The sequence below is a fragment of the Papaver somniferum genome, chromosome 7, assembly GCF_003573695.1.
Source record: "Papaver somniferum cultivar HN1 chromosome 7, ASM357369v1, whole genome shotgun sequence".
NCBI lineage: Eukaryota > Viridiplantae > Streptophyta > Magnoliopsida > Ranunculales > Papaveraceae > Papaver > Papaver somniferum.
In genome coordinates, this window is record NC_039364.1 from 58,012,635 (window position 1) to 58,020,876 (window position 8,242).

At 35.0% G+C, this 8,242-nt stretch overlaps 1 long non-coding RNA gene across 2 annotated transcripts; it reads right to left on the reverse strand.

Annotated features, from left to right (window-relative positions):
• Positions 1–1,941: 1,941 nt before the first annotated feature.
• LOC113297386 lies at positions 1,942–5,766 on the reverse strand. 2 transcript variants are annotated; one of them, XR_003333459.1, is made up of 9 exons: positions 5,456–5,766; positions 5,148–5,243; positions 4,843–4,907; positions 4,349–4,481; positions 3,686–3,741; positions 3,245–3,316; positions 2,827–2,889; positions 2,141–2,261; positions 1,942–2,066 (listed from the first exon to the last, which is right to left on the reverse strand). It is a non-coding gene; the product is annotated as an uncharacterized LOC113297386 (long non-coding RNA). The 2 variants fall into 2 exon arrangements; XR_003333458.1 differs by lacking the exons at positions 1,942–2,066; positions 2,141–2,261 and adding an exon at positions 2,479–2,653.
• Positions 5,767–8,242: the final 2,476 nt, after the last annotated feature.

Below are 8,242 nucleotides of genomic sequence, written 5' to 3' on the forward strand. Positions count from 1 at the left end.
TTCTTGAAAGGCTAAAGAAAGACATTATGTCTGCAATCTCTTGTACTAGTAAAGGTTATGATAATGACACTCTTCATCACAAGTCAAAAAAGAAAAACAAGAGATGGAACAAGAGAAAACAAACCAAGCAAGAGGTCAAGAATGATGATTATATCTTATTTACTCGTTACGAACAAGACAAGGATCAACTCAACACAACCTATTGTGTTAGAATGTGCATACTCACCTTGGTGCTCAATTATTTTTTTTGAAAGGTGATGAAGCACATGAAAACCGAGCACATGGTCTCTCGGTTATTATATGACTAATTAATATCTTTAGGAAACTTCTTTTCTTCTATACTCATACTTTCTCAATATATATTTGAGGTTTTGATAGAAACGGTAATTGTGAGTTTATGATGTTGATATCTACTGATCATATATGTGTATCTCTTGTTTTGACGGTTAAAACGAGCCAAAAATCATTGAATTCCAAAAGTTATGTCAAAAACAGTTTAGTGTTGTGATCCGTTACAAGTAACACTTGGGGTACCGATCCTAGTGATAGGTGCAATATGGGGAACCGATCCTAGTGAGAGGTCCCCATACGAAGAATTGTAAAACTGTTTTGCTCATAACTTCTTTGTCCGAAGTCGAAATGACCTCATTCTTTTTGCGTTGTTTTCGCAATTCAATTCCCTATAAGATAGAGCTAATTGCAATACTTGATTTTATGTTGAATATTTATGGTGTATTGCAAATTGATTTATGAGATGTTTGATCTCGGTTTTATTACCTTGATATTCGATCTCATAATGTTGTGAACCCTTATGGTTAGGGTGACTTTTTGATTTAGCATGATTAAGTTCTAGCCCATGTTGGTAGGCTTTATCAAAGGATCATGAGGGCTTGTGGTAGAAAAAATATGTGAAAAAGTCACAATATGTTGAATCGGTTTTGGTTTAACATAAAAGCATATGTGTTTCGACGGTCTTCAACTTTTGCTTGCAATTGTAAAAAACGGTTCTCAACCTTTCTCTGGTAAAGGTTGGTGGTTGTTCTTATTCTTTTGTTTTGCATAAGGATGACAACATAGTGATATTTCGATATCAATTCTCCTGGAAGAAGATGCAAACATATTGGAGAAGCGGAGAGGTAAGAATGTTGTTAGTTAATTGTTTTCCTGTTTAAGAAAAGCCTAATTTTATTTCATACTAGATTTTGTGCCCGTGCTACGCACCGGACGGACCCAAAAACCATTCACCAACATTTTTTTTTCTTTTAACCATATTTTTGGTTTGGTGTGATGTCGCTTCGCCTCGTCTCGTCACTTAGGATTTTGATTTGGTGTGGCTCGGGTTCGCCTCGCTCTGTCCCTTAAGATTTTTGATTTGTTGTGGCTCGGCTTCGCCTCGCCCCGATGCATGCTTAGGATTTTTGATTTGGTGTGGCTCGGCTTCGCCTTGCCCCGTCGCTTAGGATTTTTGATTTAGTGTGGCTCGGCTTCGCCTCGCCTCGCCCCGTCCCTTAAGATTTTTGATTTGTTGTGGCTCGGCTTCGCCTGGCCCTGATGCATGCTTAGGATTTTTGATTTGGTGTGGTTCGGCTTCGCCTCGCCACGTCGCTTAGGATTTTTAATTTAGTGTGGCTCGGCTTCGCCTCGCCTCGCCCCGTCCCTTAAGATTTACGATTTGTTGTGGCTCGGCTTCGCCTCACCCCGTTCCTTAGAATTTTTGATTTGGTGTGACTTGGATTTGCTTCGTCCCGTCCCAACACATGTTTAAATTTTTTCATTTGGCGTGGCTCGGTTTTGCCTCGGCCCGTCATCTTTGAGCATCAATATGAAGTTAATTGGGTAAATGTCGCCGTAACGAATATAATTTGCCTCAATTAAGTTAGGAGTTTACCTTTCCCATTTGTAGTACATAAATAATGGTTCAATGCCTTAAAATGGTTGGAGCTTAATATTTTTTCCTATTTTTAAAAATTCAAGGCACAACTGATCAAAGTTTTTGCTTCATCCAATATAGGTAGTGGAACATCCAGTTGATCATCCGGTCTTTGCTACACCTGATATGTTGCAGGCTGCATGATGTGAAAATATTAGGGACCACCTCCTTGTAAAACAACAATTTTTATGAGAACTTCAGGAAGCCAACCTTAGTTAACGTCTTAAATGTGCGCATCAAAACGAAGTCCATCACTGGATGCCAATATTTTAGTGCATTATCATTTGCAGTTACAGCTAAAAAAGGTTTTCTGATCGATGGGCGGACATTCCTTGGAACAGTAAGATATAAACCAATAATACTATAGTTAACGTGCAATTCAAACAAAAAGGGTTAATTATCATTATCAATACTACTTTTTTTTATATACTATAAAACAGATATACATTACTTGTACAGTAACACAATTGAGAACTTTTTTAGGGTAATCTCATGTATTGACCTTTCAACCTCAGCATTAACATTATATATACTTATGCCATGATCCAAAATTCAAGTGTATCATGATACACATGTTTTATGCACAGAAATTACATTTGTTGTTGCCTACATATCCAACAGCAACTTTACACAAATTGTTTTTGATTTATACAGGCAAACAAAGGAACCTAAGAATTCTTACTAAAACATTATAAATCATTTTGGTTTTTACAGATGCTAAAGCTGAGAGTAATAAGTGAATACACAACCATTAAAATTAAAATTAATCCATCCAGCCACGTACACATGCAACACCACAACCCCCGCAAAGAGTAATAGTTTAGAAACCAAAAAAGTCTTTTGACGCCACTAAAAGCAGTCAGTAAGGTTATAAGAAGATAAGAAACTGTACTTACCACGATTTCCACTGTCTTTATCCCTCTCAGCTCCTTGTCCTCAATTTGAATATCCACCATATTCTGTTTTAAGAAACTTTTGTGAGTAAGATATGATATATACCATTCCCTTATACTAATTAGCAAAGCTTCTTGCAACACCTTGATTATTCCATCCCCACCTTGTTAGCAACAAAAAGTGTGGATTAAAAAATAAAGAATACATCTTATTCCATTAATGGCAAATGCAAATATCTGAACCAAGAATACAAATGGGTAGTAGTAATCACGATTATTAATGAGATTAAGATTCCAATATAAGTACAACACTTAATCTATCAGTAAGAGCTTATGCCGCTTCCTTAAAATCCCAAACAGAAGACAAAATTAAAAAATTCAGAAGAAAAAAATTAGAACAAAGAAAAAAAAAAGTACTGACCTTCTGGAGTGTACCTTCCTTGATGCCCATTACTAAAAATCACTTCTAAACACTTTACTAATTATAGAAAATCTGGAAATCCAAAAAATTGATAAATTGGCATCTCTGCACCATTTCATTGAACGAAAATCATTCTAATCTCAGAGAAAACGTTATTCATAAGATAATAAATCTTAAAACGTTACAAAATATAACAATATGTACATGGAAGGAGCATATCTAAACCGGACTTGAAACTACTGATTCAGACTCACCAGAATCTGTTTTTCCATGGTAAGGTGTGATAAAAACAGAAAAGGCTTAATATTGTGGTTTAATTTAATTCTAAGAAGAAGACTGATCAACAAACCACGATTGCTCAAAAAAAAAATATGATCAATAAATAATTAGAAGAAGCAAAACAAAATTAAGAATATAATTCTAGGGTTTCTCTTTATATACCTTTTTCTTTTATTCCTCGTCATCATCTTTCTGATTATGCTTTTCTTCCTAAAACGCTGAAACAAAACACCGAAAACACGAAAAGGTATATTAGCTACAAAACTGCAAAAGAGTTGTGAAAGTAGAACAAAAATTAATAAGGGTTTACAATCTTAGAAATTCATAATGGAAGATTAATTGAATCTAGAAAAATAAGCATAAGAAAAGCCTACCTGCAAGCTTCCCTGTAGAATGAAACTTAAAAAAAAAATCCTACGGAGAGACGTAATAATGGATATGAAGAACAGAGATAAGAAGAAAATAGAATTAGGTCGCAATGTTTTTTTCTTTTTTGTTGTTTTGTTTTTCTTTTTGTTTCCGTGAAGAAAGCATCCTAAATTGTTTATAAGAAGAAAAATCATAACCAGTTTGTGAGAAGAAAAAAACAACTAATAATACCTTGATCGGAAGAGAGACGAAAATAAGGGAAAAATCATAATCAGTACGTAAATAGCCCAATAAGGAATTCATGGCTAATTAAATTAGGAATTCATAACTAACAATAAAAATAAACTAAATTGACCTAGTCCATGGAACCCAATCAAATTATAGCTAGTCTGTAGAGCATTGCCATCATATGTTATTTATTACTTGAATTTTGAGCATCGATATCATCTGACTTACCATATACACATGGACATCCCAAACATTTTTTATCCAAACTATTGTCTGGATAACATGTTTTGGTCCAGACTTCTGTCTGTTTTCTCTCGCCATTCTTCAACTTCTTCTTCCTCCTTTAGCTGCGGAATTAAACCTAAACCCCAAAACCACAAATGGCAATCAACAATTCCGTTAGAGATGATCAAATCAAATTTACATGCCTATGATGGCATGTTATAGATGATGACACAATGTTTTGATAGCAATTGAGCATGTTTATCCAAGTAATCCATGCTTATAAGCTTAAGTGGCAGCAACAAAACATTCAAGAGTGTTCATTAGAATTCAAAAGTTGTTAGGTCCGTGCTTAAAAAAACATCTGTCAGTATCTATTAGTAGCCCTAAAACAGAATACAACCATCAGTACATATCAGTAGCCCTAAAACAGAACACCACATAATCGAAATGAATTACAACATTATAGCAAGAGACGGACACTGGAGTTTTGACCTTACCAGAAAGCAAGAGACTCACTGCAAGTTAATCCATAAAACCCCCAAATCACACTTGATTGCGTCACCTACATATTTAACGGAAAAAAAAAAAATGAACAATCAGTGCCAAAAGAAAAGAAAAAGCATGAAACAGGTGGAAGCTCAGAATTATCTTCCTCTTCTTTGAATATATCAAAATTAAGAAAACCCAAAACTGCATATCACAATTATCAAAACAGAAAGTGAATCAAACAAAAGTATTGCAAGAAAAACAAAACAAAAATCTAAAAAAGCAACAGAAACCAAGCTGCTGCTGAATTTCATACCTACAGCAGGTGAAGCAACACCCAAATTAATCTTCCATTTTCTTGCTCTGTGAGTTGCAATAGCATGGACTTTTACCTTCCAACACCCAAGTGAAACTGAAAATTACATTCAAATGAATCAAACAGTTATCTAAAATCAAAATAGAAAACCTAAAAATCAAATGAGAACCCATTAAAATCCTTTTGCATGATACTGCAAATTAGATCAATCATTATCAGGCTTAAGGTAAACCCTAAATTTTGAAAAACCAATTACTAATCACCCAAACCAATTAGATGGAAAAGAGAATCAGTGAAAATATCAATACCTCATAAAATTAGTTAACAAATGGCATTAATCTCTGCAACAAACAAAAATAAAGTTGAATAGATTAGACTACGAAAGAACAAAAACCGAGAAGAGAAACGGGAAAGATATCTTTCGCGAGCTCAAGTTGAAAAAAAAAACAAGAATGAGAAAGGAGAATAACAGAGGAAGAAAGTGGAAGAGAAGATTGAAAGTTAGGGTTATGGATTTTCGGCTGAATAGGGTTTAGGGAGATTCACAGAGGAAGAAAGTGGAAGAGAAGATGGAAAGTTAGGGTTCTGGATTTCCCGCTGAATATGGTTTAGGTTTTCTTTTGTTTGCGGCCTTTTTTTTTCGGTTTTGCTATTCCCCGCACCTTTTACCACTCCACTCACAGCTCAAGATGACGTGTCACTCAAAACTGTTAAAAACATGGGAGAGAGAAAATTTGCTCGGTCAAAGCATGGGTCTCTGCAGATTTAACTTGTTAAATTAATCTCTTATTTTCTTCTCTTTCTGATTTGGAGGAAATTGGGCGGGAAAAATCCAATCTGGGATTTTGAAATCAGATTTAAAATGTGCTTTGAACAAAATTTTGGTGAAGTACTTCACCAAAGCACTATTTTTTGTCTAAGAGGTTTGGAAATTTCTAAGAAGATGCATATTGAAGAGGCAGGAAAATCTTTCAGCGAAAAGAACACGGTTAGTGAAACCATCCAAAAATCATCATTCTGATTTTGTTTGAAAAATCAATTCAATTTGGCTTTGGGATTGGGATTGTTATGCTCATATTTAAGTATTGGGGATTTTTATGCTCAAGTTTTAGTATCATGGAACAAAGTTATTTCCTACTAACTAACATGATACAATTCATATTAATTGTTTGACAAAAGGTCTCAGTAACTAAAAGTATTTTTTGTGTATGTAATATGGTGTTGATATCTTTGCTGTTGCAGGAGGAGACTTCTAAAAAGTCAGATTGCGTTGATATTAATGGAAGCAAACCTCATATACAACCTGCTCTTGGTATGGGGTTTGAATCCATAGATGATGCATGGGAGTTTTACAAGACATTCGGGAAAGTAACTGGATTTCCTGTGGTGAAAAGCATATCTGTGAAAAATGGTGCGGGGTATATAAGAAGCTACAAGTTTACTTGTGCTCGAGCAGGTAAGTGTAGTTCCGTTTCTGAAAAGCCATTAAGGCCCCAAGCTACAATAAAATGTGGTTGTCAAACTGATTCCTACTGCTACATTTTTTGAAATGGAAAAACAGATGCAGGGACTGTATACTTTGTCAAAGTTTAAAGATTTTCAAAATGAACTGACTTCGAAAATGTATTGTGAACTTATCAAACAAGAAGAGGATCCTCCCGGAACATTTAAGTATGTTACTCGTGCAAGTGTATGGATCGAGGGGATTGATGAGCAAAAGATTGAAAAACAGTTTAAGTTTGATGTGATTTTTTATTCAAATGACTGCGACGTTTCTTGTAGTTGTCGGATGTTTGAGTTTGAAGGAATACTATGTAGACATGCGCTTAATGTATTAATCAGGCATGAACTAAGTTGATACCTGACAAATACATAAAGAAAAGATGGAGGAAAGATGTGAAAAGGTCTCACACAAGTATGAAAGCTAATACTGGGTTTTGGAAAAACACTGTTGAACGTGATTGTTATAATAACTTGAGTATTCTTTTCAGTGAGGTTGCAGACATGGCAGTAAAATCGGAACTTTCTTTCAATGATGTTAAGCAACTGTTGGTCATACAATTGGATTTACTAAAAAAGAATAATGAAATTCAGGAGATTGAAACAAAGAGTCCTACCACTAATGAGAAGTGTACAACGGTGCAGGAGATTAAAATAAAGAGTCCTATCACTAATGATGATGCGGTAGTTGCGGATGTACTTAATGCTAAGGAGAAAACAAAAGGACCAGGAAGACCACGATCTAATACGTATAAAAAAGCTACATGGAAACGTAACAAGAAGAATCCTATAGATGGCAACAGTGGGAGTACATATAATGAAGAAGATGGTCTTGCATCTGTTGATGTACCTATACCAAAAACTAAAAACGAGGACGACCACCGGGAAGTAAAAATAAAAATCATAAAACTACCAATTTGGATGGAGATGGAAATGTGCAGGTAACTTACTTTGATCAATTTATATTCATTCATTATTTATTTTTTATCTCGCAATGGAATGACCAATACGGTTGGAACTATAGAGGTTGTGCCACAACAAGAACGTAATGGAATAGAAGCTCCTAATTATATATACCAAGCAGATGGAGTATTATCCCAAGTACCAATGTGGCAGTATAAGGGAGTAATAGGACAAACTCATATGTACCAAGGAAACGGATTATTACCCAAGGTGCCTATGTACCAACCTTGGGGATCCTATCAGCATCCGCCTGCTCCTTACGCAGGTCTGCCGATGGTAAGATTTATGATAATTCTTTTACTACTAGTGTCCATGAAGATTTGTAATGGAGCAAGTTCTTTTCAGTGGAAGATATGTTACTAATTTGTCGTCGTGATTGTTATAGGATTTCAATGGAGCAAGTTCTTTTCATATGCAAGAGTTTGCATCAGTGTTGCCACCTAGTGCACCTAATTTACAGATGTTTAAAGGGTAAACAAAGTAAATGTATAACTCAGCTTGTTCTTTTTGGTAAATATGCGACTTGTGTTATGTAAGACCCAGCTTGACCTTTATTGTTAAATATGCGACTTGTTTTGTAAGTTGTCGTTGTAATTATGTAAAATACTATACATACTTCTGTTTAATGTAAT